Here is a 12117-nt window from a genome sequence, read left to right as displayed (position 1 = left end):
TTTTTTTTTAAATTTAAATCCCCAAATTCATTAATTCATGAGGAAATCAACTGATTCCATCCAAATAGCCGAGAGCCGGTTAATGGACTCATGATGACCACACCTTCTGAATTATTTTCACCATGGAACGCGCCTAGTACTTAAAATTGTTGGAAGTGCCCAGTCTACACCTGCAGAGCATATGTTCAATTTGGCGAGAACAACGTCAACCATTTGTTGACGAATTCACAGAATATTTTCAGGATAAATACACCTGACTTGAGAAGAGATTTGATATGCATGCGGCAGAATGCATCTGATGCTATTGAAATCAGATCACATAACGAAACCAATCGGCTAGCTATCAACAATGCTGGCCATAAAGGTATGAGGTAGGAGCGTAATCTCCTCCATATTGATAATACTATTGGAGATAACAGGAAACTTGCAGCCCAATAAAAAGGAGCCTATATAGTTCACTAAGTCACTAAGTGTTAGCAAATTTCTCGTCTGTTATTCGTGACATTGGCAATTTCCAATTGACCCAATTGCCATGAGGGGGGTAGTTTAGGACTACCTAATAAGAAGTGATTGGACAGAACAAGCGGTGGTCCACCGAGCAGGAATACATATAACGGATCCATTTCACATTAGTTAGTTAGTTATTTATATGTATGTTGATACATATGTATGATCGAGACCGACCTATTGACCGAGCTGTAAACCCGATAAGAGCTATAAAGTATCCCTGCGCTCAGTAAATAGTTTTAAGATAATGCATTAAATACAATAAAATAAAGAGAGGAAATATTCACTACTATTAGACGTAGAACTTTTTCATACTTACTTGCGTTTAGTACGTAAAATGAACTTCAAAAGACATAGGTATGCTCAGTAGATTAATGGCAAGCATCGGTGAGCCAACACATCAGAAGAAAGCTAATTATCACGGCCACAAGCTTAGTTCTCCTGTACGGCAGCGAAGTATGGGGAATTGTGCTAAACTGAAAAGTCAAGAGCAAAGCAATGGAGGCTATGCAACGAACAGCGGCACTCAGAGTTTCCTCAGTCCACCACACTGTCTCAGGCGCGGCAATTTTCGTGATCGTCGACCTCATGGTCCGGGAACGAATGGATGCGTGAGACTCCAAAAAAAAACACATCATCACTAGCTTCTCAGAACGGAGATGCCAAACCATGCTGCTGTGGCAAAGCCGATGGGACACTGAACCGAGTGGCAGATGGTCGGCGAAACTTATTCCATCAATTGACAAATGGATCCAAAGGAACTTCGGGGAAATGAACTACATCTTAACTCAGTTGCTCTTGGGCAACGGATACTTCCGAAGATACCTATACCGCATGGGCAAGGCAACCGATTCCAAGTGCACATACTGCGAAGCGCTGAGCGATGACGCTGAACACACGTTTTTTAACAAATGGCTCGTAGAAAGAAATTCTCTGAGGGAGCAGATTGGCGACATGGCACCGAGCAACATAATCAACAAAATTCTCGAACGCGAGGACAGCTGGAATGCGGAAAAAAATATCATATATCAAGAACGTACTACGGAAAAAAAGATTGACCTCGACACAGTGCAACAAAGCAAAGCCGCACAGATAGAGACACAAGAAAATGAGCCTATAGCATGAAAGCTGGCTACAAATATGGTGGACCCAGACGTGGGGGAATAGAATTGGTCCTTTATGGATACCGTTCTGGGCCCTCCCGAAATAATATAGAAATCAGTTCCGGGAAAAGTGTCTCCCCAGAAGCATAGGAGGGATCGCAATGGAAATAGATCATTTATAAACAGCTAGACAATATGAGTTTTGTGGTCCAAGCAATGGTCGGCGTAAATTTTCAACAAATCAACAAACAATTTAAATTCACTACACTTGATTAGTACAGACTCAACAACTTAATTATTTGGCATAAATAAATTACCTCAATATAAAAAAACAACTAACACCAAATAATTATCTATAATAAATTCTATATTATCTATATAATAATAATAGAACCAACATTAACTGAATGATGACCATTCTTTCCCAAATTGAAGATATTCATGACCATATTCCCATTTTGGATAAGATTAAGATTTAAGATACAAACTATTTTAACAGATGATAAAATTAGAAAATGTTTGTTAGTTCTTTTGACTTATAAAATAATCTAGAAGAAATTTTGGAAGCATACAAATTTCCAGGTTAAATAGGTAAATTTCATATTGCCACTTACTATGTTGCTCGAAAATAAGATGGAACATTGGGAGTTACATTTTTTTGAAAACTACTTATTGCATGCATAGAAACCAGCGGTATATAAGTAGCTTAATTAATAATTAACTACACCCATTGTTTGGCGAAAATTTCATGCTTCAATTGTACATATTTAGTATGTGTATACATATTTATTATATAAAGAGCCATTTGTATAGTATTTGAAATGTGACTGCCAAATAACGGAACTAACAATGTAAAATATTTTATTTCGATTTCATTAACTTTTTATCATCATCAATATACACTCCCTATATCATTGGAATGCTCCATACGAAACTTCCATTTTTCGAAACAGTGCTGTAAATATGCTTTTGTTGCTACTAATACTACTTTAAGAAGCGTGCCGTCACAGGATCACAGCTTTAATAGACTCAAATATTGCTCCTTTCACATTTTATTTCAGAAAACAAAATAGAATTAGCACCAATAAGGTGGATAGTTTCTCACCGTGATATATATGTAGGTGGCACCATCCACAGTACCCCTAATTTGTTCTTAGCGATATGACAGAATCAGCTGTTTAGATGAGGTCACAGAAAATAAACAAACCTTTGTGTATAAGTTACTTGCTTGTGAGTATTGTAATTTTTATTTCAAAAATAATGGTATAAATAAAGTGCAGCGTGTTGTACTGCGAAACGTCCAAATGCAGTTTTTTGTTTTACGTACCGTGACAAGAAATTGGGTACAGTTCTGTCGGCAAACTGCTTCATTGCAGTTTACGGAAAACGTTGATAGTCATTAATACAATAATAAGTAATAATAATTCATTTATTATAATTTTAGAAACAAATACCACAGCCATTGCAAGAGATCACAACCAATAATGCAAATTTATTGCGAACAAATGGAAAGATTAGAAGCTCAATTGTTTGGCAGTATCCACTTGCTTTTGTACATTTATACATATGTTGGATGTATATGGACGTCAAGAATGATAGAATACAAGATAGCACCTTCCCAAAGCCCGTGAGGCCAATACAGAAAATAAACAAATGAAAAAAGGGGAACACTAATCTAAGTATTTGGAAACCCGAGAGTGATGAAATAATGGTTGGTGTGTGATTACAATTCGGAAGTGCGCAGGTTTGAATCTCTGTGCGGGAAATACCAAATAATAGAACAAGTCGGCAGGCAATGGCAAACCTCCGAGTGTATTTCCACCATGAAAAATCTCCTCATAAAAGAAACAATCTGCTGTTCGGGGTCGGCTTAAAACTATAGGTCCCTCCATTTATTTATCAACAACAAGACGTACGTCACAAATAGGAGAAGGAGCTCGGCCAAACACTCAAAAAGGGTGTAAGGGCCATTTATATATACATATATGAGTATATTCATAAAAAATACTAAAATCTAAAGCGGTTCAACTCATATTATTTTTTAATTAAAAATATGTACATATATGATTATGTATAAAATTATGTCATATTATAATTGAATAATGAAAGAATATTTTTGTTAAATAGCCATTTTTGAAGTTATTTTTAACAAAAAACAAAAATTAGAGAAATATTCAGCAAACAAATTTTCTTTCTTTCTGAAATTAACGCAAAACTGTCCCTCTCGTGCTAAAGATGCATATTATTCTAAAGAAGAAACGAGAGATCGAAATACGTGAGTACAAGTTTGAGATGCTAATGCCCTGTAAGAATAAAAACGGTGACTAACGCCCAGAGCATATTTAAGCTATGGAGGGAACACTTCTCGCACCTGTCGAATGAGCATAAGACTGGATGCCACAGAGAAAATAAAGACCTCGATCTTTCTAACCATAACGAGGAACAAAAAGCAATAACTCTGCCAAAGAACAACAAAACCGTGAGTCCCTACGAACCATTTTCTGAACTATAGCGAGGAGCTGCATCAGCCTGTCGGTTGGAATTTAAACGTGCTCTATCTAATCCATAAGAATCAATTTTCAAAACATCGCATACAACGTCCTATCGCGGGTATTGTGCGAAAGACTGAAGCCTACACCCTGTTAGTTTCGATCTTATAAGTGTGGCTTTAGACCTAGAAAGTTAACCACTTTCAAAGGTCCAAAGGTCAATTTATATATATTGGAATTTGAGTTCAATCCCGCTTTAAACGAATATATTTCCAAATAACCGTGGGGTATTTCTTTAAGTTCGGTTTCAAATCTGCGAATATATTGATTATATAGAAACTTATCAAGAACATTGAACTGATTTATATGTTACATTGAGCTTTATATAATTTATAGTACTTAGTTCTTTAATTTTTTTTTTTTAATTTTTGAAATTTCAATTATATCATGGTATTCGTGAATATTAGGCGGAAAGACTGATAGGTTCTTAGGAAAAACATCACGTATTTTGCAAAAAAAAAAGTTTAAAACAATCTGCTAAATCACTTGAATTAAATCCGGTAAGGCAGCTTAATTTGTATTGCGAAAATTAAAGTAAGTGCATTTATCATTACCAATAACAGCGGCACTATAAAATTCTACCGTTATGATAAAAGACACATGCGCAAGAAAACGATGTGTTATGCATGATATATTGATAAAGGGTTTTAGACTGGGAGCCGCCATTGCTTAAAGTGACAGCAATCGGTCCACACAGCGGGCATTAAACATCTTAGACGGAGAAAACTTTTGTGCTTAGAGCACTCATAAAGGTAAAGGTTGCATAGTTGAGATCAGCAATCGCCGTGCTTTCATTGCGTCTAACTGTTTGTGCCGAGGATACTATAGATATTATCCAGCCACGAATCACCTCTAACTATTTTCCTGAGGAGGGGTAAAACTTAAAAGGTCTTTATTTATTCTGATACATTAATTTATATTAAATTTAAATAACAAATTCTGTGAGATATTGTATATAGGTATAATACCAGAAACTTTTCTATGTATGGTATACTTATATTTGGTATAATTGTTTTCAGTGAAGCAAAACTTATTTTTTTTTAAACACAAGGGACAACGATTGATTTTTATCAGAATTAGTTAATTTTACTCTTAATTAATTACTTGACGCAGAAATTAACGAAACAGGCAGAAAGTTTTTAAGAATCAGTTTTTTAATGCAAGCTTAACTCTGTTTGCAGCTAAACTAAGTTCAATTCAGTTTAAAAATTCACTACTGTTAAACTTAGTTTAGTGCCCAATTTTGCAGGTATAAACTCGGTTAAAAAAAATCATAGTTAAAATAGCACTGAAAAACCGGCATTAAGGATTCAATTTGGGGTACCTGTGGGACAAGAGCAAAACAAGCACCAGAAATCAGTAAGGAAAGTTTTTATTAGCCTTTGACCAGACCTTTTTCTAGAAATGTTGTCTTCGATCCAAAAAGCCCTTTTCTCAGTACCAAAGGCGATATAAGACAATTCTTATCTAGGGAGTTAAGGTACTATATTCTCTATTCAAAAAAACATTAAGAGTTAGGCAAAATATTTTTCCCAACTCTCAGGTAATTTGTGGATGCCGCGCCAAAAAAATTAGCCGTCTTTGGCCGCAAACCAATCATCGAGCCATTTTTTGGCTTCTTCGTGAGAATTGAAACGCTGCTCGGAAAGTGCGTGGCCCATCGATGCAAAGAAATGATAATCGGAGGGCGCTAAGTCTGGTGAGTAAACCACATGCACCAGCGATTCCCAATCGTACGCCTCCACCAATTTCCGGGTCGCTCTTGTTCGATGTGGCGGTGCATTGTGACACCGATCGGCATATTGTGGGCGTTTTCGGTGTATAGCGCTGTTCAAATCCGCCAATTTTCGTTGGTAGCGTGCACCGTCAACTGTTTCACCTGGTTTTAATAGCTCGTACCAAATCATACCACGCTAATCCCAGAAAACAGGCAGCATTGCCTTGTGGCCGAAGCGATTTGGTTTGGCCGTTGTTTTTGACTTGTGGCCGGTCGGACCATACAATCGTTTACGCTTGGGATTGGAGAAATACACCCATTTTTCATCACCCGTACCGATTCGATGCAAAAAAGACTTCCTTTTGAACCGGGAGAGCAGCATTTCACAAGTGGTTTCACGATGTCCGCAAATCGCTGTTTGAAAGCTCGAAATTCGACATTTTTAAGAGCGACAAAAATGCATTGTTGTATAAAATGTAACAAACGTAACTGAATATTGTTGATAGATGGCAGACGAAAAAAACAAGACATTTTTAAAAATACTCCTAGCGACATCTATGGACTAATAGCTGAAAGTCTCACTTCATAGGTATACACCTGGTACTTACCCTGACAAATCTATATACGTATGTTAAATAAAAGAAGAACGATGGCACTATTGGGATAGCTTGGAACAATTTCAATCGACCTATGTACATATGTCATATTATATGTATGTAGCAATCGCAACTGCCAATTTGTTCATAGTGATGTAAATATGTATATATGTATGTAAGTGCACGGCTCCGGCGGAGAACGGAAATACCATATATGGAAAAGCATTTAATTTTATTTCGAATTTTTATACCACAATAACTACATATATTAGGGTTGAAGGTCATGAATACAAACAAAAATAGTACACTATGCCATATTAATTTCATCTTCATTTCAAGAATTGGCTAATCGCAAGCTTGTATAGTATTATGCTATAAGTGCCATAAATAGAAATGCTAACGTACGACTGAATATGGGTATTCAAATCAAATTTGTATACATTGAATTACGTTTCATTTACGAGTTCATTTTCTTCCACTAAAAAATAAAATTTGTTTGCTAATTTAGTTAGAATATATTATATAGGGTGGGCCATGTAAAATTTGCTTTTTGAATCGGCTATAAAAAAAACTAATAATATTTTTTCAAACTTTTTTTTTATTTTTAATGAAAAATAATATTATAATATATATATAATAATATTAAGAATGAAAAATAATATCGTTCAAATGACAGCCACGACTGGCTTTACAGTAGGCCATTCAATCAACCCAATTTTTAAGCACATTTTCGATTGTTTGGGCTCCAATTTCATGAATGGCAACTTCGATTTCGTGTTTTAAAGCATCAATCGTCTCTGAATGGTTCGCATAGCATTTGTCCTTAACTTAAATTCGTTGCAGTTGGTGCGAATTATTGGTGGGATTATTGAATAAAGTCCCCTAGAACAGGATTATGAAATTGGGAAAGCTGAGCGAACTTAAGATTCAGCATTTTAAGAAAGAGTTGGAACAGTGCGGCTTGTTAACTCCTGGAAACAAGGCGGAGTTACATGCAGGGCTGCACAATAACGAACACTATAAAAGAAACTTTGACAAAATCGTCTTTGAAACCAAGATTCGATGGGCGGTTAATAAATAAATGAATGAGGTTTGCACTTCGACCTAATGGTCTTTTGTGCCCTCTATGTATTCATCACGGTACCTCATCTAAGCCCAGTTCCCCTATTAAACTCGGGATAGAGCTGGGTTGAATTGAACGTATGCGCCTTTCCTCTAGCTGCAGTTTGCCAATATGTCTCAACCTTCTCCGCGCTATAGGGCTGCATTCCAGAAGAAGGAGCCTTAGAGTCTCCTAGGACTGATCGCAGAAATGGCAAGAGTCCGTAGACCAAATCCCGATCATGTGCAGATGACTTCGCAGCGGCCTGTGAGGATGCCCTTGAGCATTCTCAGATCATCTTTGGGGAGGGTTATGAGTTGTTTAAACCTCTTTTGGTTGTACCCTCCCAGTAAGGAGTTCGATTTGGTAACAGCAAACCTTCCTTAAGCCTAGCTCTTCACTTTTGAAGTTCTCCTTGATGGTGCGTTGTCCCAAGACCTCGTGTCCTCGCGGCCTCTCTCGCCAATGCATCGGCTATTTCGTTCCCAGTTATACTCTTGTGTTCTGGGACCCAAATTAGCAGGATGCAATTGTGTGTTGGACGATAGAACAATGAGTGTCGCGTGACTGTCACTCAGAATGGCAATTCACTCATTCCGGATATTTCGGTCTAAGTTTACCTCTGCACAGAGGCTGATAGCATACATCTCCGCCTGGAAGATGTTTTGGAAAACTGCCCATCAGCACAGAGCGATTGGATCTGGTGCCGTTAATTCCAGCGCTTATGCCTTCTGGGGTCCTCGAGCCATCTGTGTACCAGTGCAGGGTACACTCCTGGAATTTCTTTTCAGGTCTGCTCCAGCTCATCTTATTGTTCAGTTCAATTCCCAGCTTATTTTCGAATTTGATCACCTTAGTGATATCATCTCTGGGTAGCTGGGTGAGTGGGAGCTGCAGCTTTAGCACTTCCATGTTTTTAGATGACTTCCTCTCCCGAAGCCTTTCCTGGTTATATTCAGCAGGGGTTGCTTGGCTAATTGCTGAATGACCATATTTTTTGTTTTGTTTTTTTCCCCCTTTTATTAATTACACCTGTCGTATGACATTAAGTAATTCTTTCTACAGCTTGGATTTCATAACATTAATCATTATCAATATTACATTTTGGTTAAGTTTTTGTGTGAGTTTACAAGTGTATGGACATAGCTGTAAATTATTCTTTGTCAGCTGAGTTGGGGTTGAGCCGCCTGGAGCTTGCCCTTTCTGCTGATGGGAGTTTTCGCATGTCAGTACTTGTATGGTTCTTTAAACGGACAATATGATTTGTGCTGTGTTTGCGATTGATTTCTGCTACTGTATCGATGTTGAGGTCGCGATGAATATCTTCGTTTGGGACGTACCAAGGTGCATTGGTTATAGTTCTGAGTATTTTTGATTGTAGTCGTTGAATAATGTTAATGTTACTATTACTTGCAGTTCCCCAGATTTCTATGCCGTATGCCCAGATTGGCACAATCACAGTTTTGTATATAAGGGTTTTATTCAGCAATGACAGTTTCGAGCGCCTGCCAAGTAGCCAGTATAGTTGTCGGAGTTTGTTTTTACCTCATTTCTTTTTAACGTGATATGTTTTTTTCAGAGGAGTTTAGAGTCAATAGTCATTCCAAGGTATCTTGCTTTGGTGTCTATCGCGATTTGTGAATTGTTTATTGTTAGATTCTTGTGTCCTACTTTCTTGTTGGAATAAACTACATAAATTGTTTTGCCACTATTGACTTGTATACCCCAAGCATTAAACCATGTTAGTGTTTTGTTCAAAATCTGTTGTAACTTATTTGTTGCTGCTTCTAAGGTTTTATGAGTTGCCAATAGGACGATGTCATCTGCAAAAGTTGCTATCATGTCCATACTTGCAGGCAAGGGAATATCAGCTGGCCCTAGTACACTGCACTGAGGTACACCGGCTTCCATGAGTTGAATGTTAGAATATTTGCCTCTATATTTCACATAAAAGTATCTGTTTGCTAAATAGCTTTTCATTAACAAATAGTAGTCGAGTGGAAGATACTGTTTAAGTTTAAATATTAAACCCTTGTGCCACACGCTGTCGAAAGCTTTCACTACATCAAGATACACAGCAACGCAATTTCTGACAATATTTTATTTGTTACTCTATGTAATTGTTGAATGCTTTTTACGAAATACGAATTGGTGTGAAGGAAATAAGTTTCGCGCCTGTAGTATGGGGTCAAGGCGGTCGAGTATAAACTGCTCAAAAAGTTTGGATAATGATGGTAATAAACTAATTGGTCTCTATGAAGAAGCTTCAGAGGCGTCTTTATTAGGTTTGGGTGTTGCGATGATTTCAGCAACCTTCCAAGGCAGTGGAAAATACTTCATTCGTAATGCTGAGTTAAATATATTTCTTAAGTAGAGAGTGGCTTTGTCAGGTAACTCCTTTGGAATCCTTCCTGTGATTCCGTCATATCCTGGGGATTTATTTACTTCAATTTTTGTCTCAATTGCTATTCGTATTTCTTTCGAAGTTATTTTTTTGATTGGTATATTTATGTTATTTGTGAGGTGAGCATGAAATTTAGAGTTGTCAATGTCTTGGTTATTATGTTGATTTGTAAATGTTTTTTTAAAATGATCAGCGAGTATTTTTGCTTTTTCTTTTGGTGTTTTCGCCCAAGAAATTGTCCTAGTCCTTAGAGGTGGTTGGTGCATAACTGTGTTGTCGATCTTTTTGCAGGCCTTCCATAGTGTATAGTTTGTAGCTCTAGTAGCTCCCAGTGATGCGATATATTTTTAAAATTTTTCGTCCTTTTCCACTTTTAATATATCTTTAATTTCTTTTGTTGCTATATTCAGCCTTTTTTTAATATCTGGGGAACGTGTAAATGGCCATTGTTGCCTTAGTTTTCGCTTTTCTCTGATTTTTTCCAAGATTTTATGGGATAATTTGTATTTGTTTTTACTCATCTTGAATATAGGTGTGGAAATTGTTGTTGCATACACTATACTGTCATTGAAGTATGCGATTCTGGAGTCTATTTCTTTTTCGCTCTTTAGGGGGACTTTAATGTGACTATATGGAGCGGAGTCATCTCGAGCATCACATCCATCGAAGTTTTAGGACAGGCCCGCATCGCTCCCATAATTCACACGCTTGCTAACCGCTGAAGCTTAATAAGCACTGCTCGCACTGTCGAGAAAGTGACTCCCGACGCCGAAGTGGCCGCTCCGTATGTCACCATTGGTCTTATTATCATGATGTACATTCATCTCAGGCTTCTTCGGTTACACGATTTTCCTGCTAGACGTTGCAGATCATGAGAGCCTTTGTTGTCTTGAACAGGGTTGCGTCAGCATGCCTTTTCCAGTTAACCATCCATTCATGGCCAAGATACTTAACGTCGCTGACCAAATCAATAGCAACCCCGCTATGCTGATCTCTTTCATTTCTGGTAAGGCTGTTTTCCTGGTGAAACCCCAGTCCAACCCCAGCACTATCTTTTTGTAAGGTTTAAAGCTCTTTGCAGTAAATCGCAAATAGTGTTCTCGAACCTCTCGAGCCTCTCGCTATAATTACATTATCGATCATCTTCTCTATTGCTTTTAATACAAAGAAGGTGAGACTGATTGGTTTGAAGGCTTAGCCAGTGAATAGTCCCTTCTGCCTACTTTTGGTATGAAAATCACTTGTGCTTTTCTCCACCCTATTGGCGCAAGACTGTATCGCATTACCCCAACTAGGTGTGGTATTATTAGCTCCTCGCCTTACTATATTACTACCGAGTGGATTCCATCGGCCCGCGGGGTCTTATATGGCTTGAAGGAGCTAAATATTTGTTTAGCCAGCTTTAAGTCCGATTGATGGCCTCGAAAACTTGGTATAGGACCTCAGGATTTGAGTTACATCACATCTATATGTGCCATCTATCTTTTTGATGCCTAGTTTATTATCCACTTTCTTCTTAGCCATAGTTTTATGGAGCGTAGCTGCAACCAGGGTTGAGGTTATTTCCTCGCAGAACTTTCTGAAACTGCCGTTCTTGGCTTTCCTAATTTCCTTAGAAGGGTAGCGTATTCGTCCCAGCACCCGATACGTATGGCTTTATTAAATTGCCTTTGCACGGCCTTCCGAATTGCTGAGAGTTCCTACGACCACCAACGTGTTGGTTTTGTTTTTTGTTTTAGACTCAGGACAGCTACATTCAACGGCAGTAGAAATGGAGTCGTTAAGACTATCTATCTTTGCTTCCAGCATCATATCCCATCATTATCCCACGCACAGTATGCTGATGCCGTTACGGTTTCTTTGCGGGCAGTGCCTGGATGGCAGGCCTTACCTTTTTGTTGCTGTTGTTGAGGCCCCTAATCTGGCCTCTGCAGGCCCACGTCACTCGAGCCAGTATTATGCCCAGATCTCCCAGGGTAGACTATCGTGACGGCTGATGCCGCTACCGCAAGATGGAGATTGATCTGGGCTATTTTCAAAATTTTTGGGGTCATTCTTTTTGGGTTTCCTCTGGCTCATCCTCATCTGAGAACTTCAACCGCTCTCGCTCCTTTTGTCCAGCTCGAACTTACTTAAGTC

This window comes from Anastrepha ludens, chromosome 3 (assembly GCF_028408465.1).
Source record: "Anastrepha ludens isolate Willacy chromosome 3, idAnaLude1.1, whole genome shotgun sequence".
NCBI lineage: Eukaryota > Metazoa > Arthropoda > Insecta > Diptera > Tephritidae > Anastrepha > Anastrepha ludens.
The sequence above is the reverse complement of the archived record's forward strand: the minus strand, read 5'-3'. Positions refer to the sequence as shown.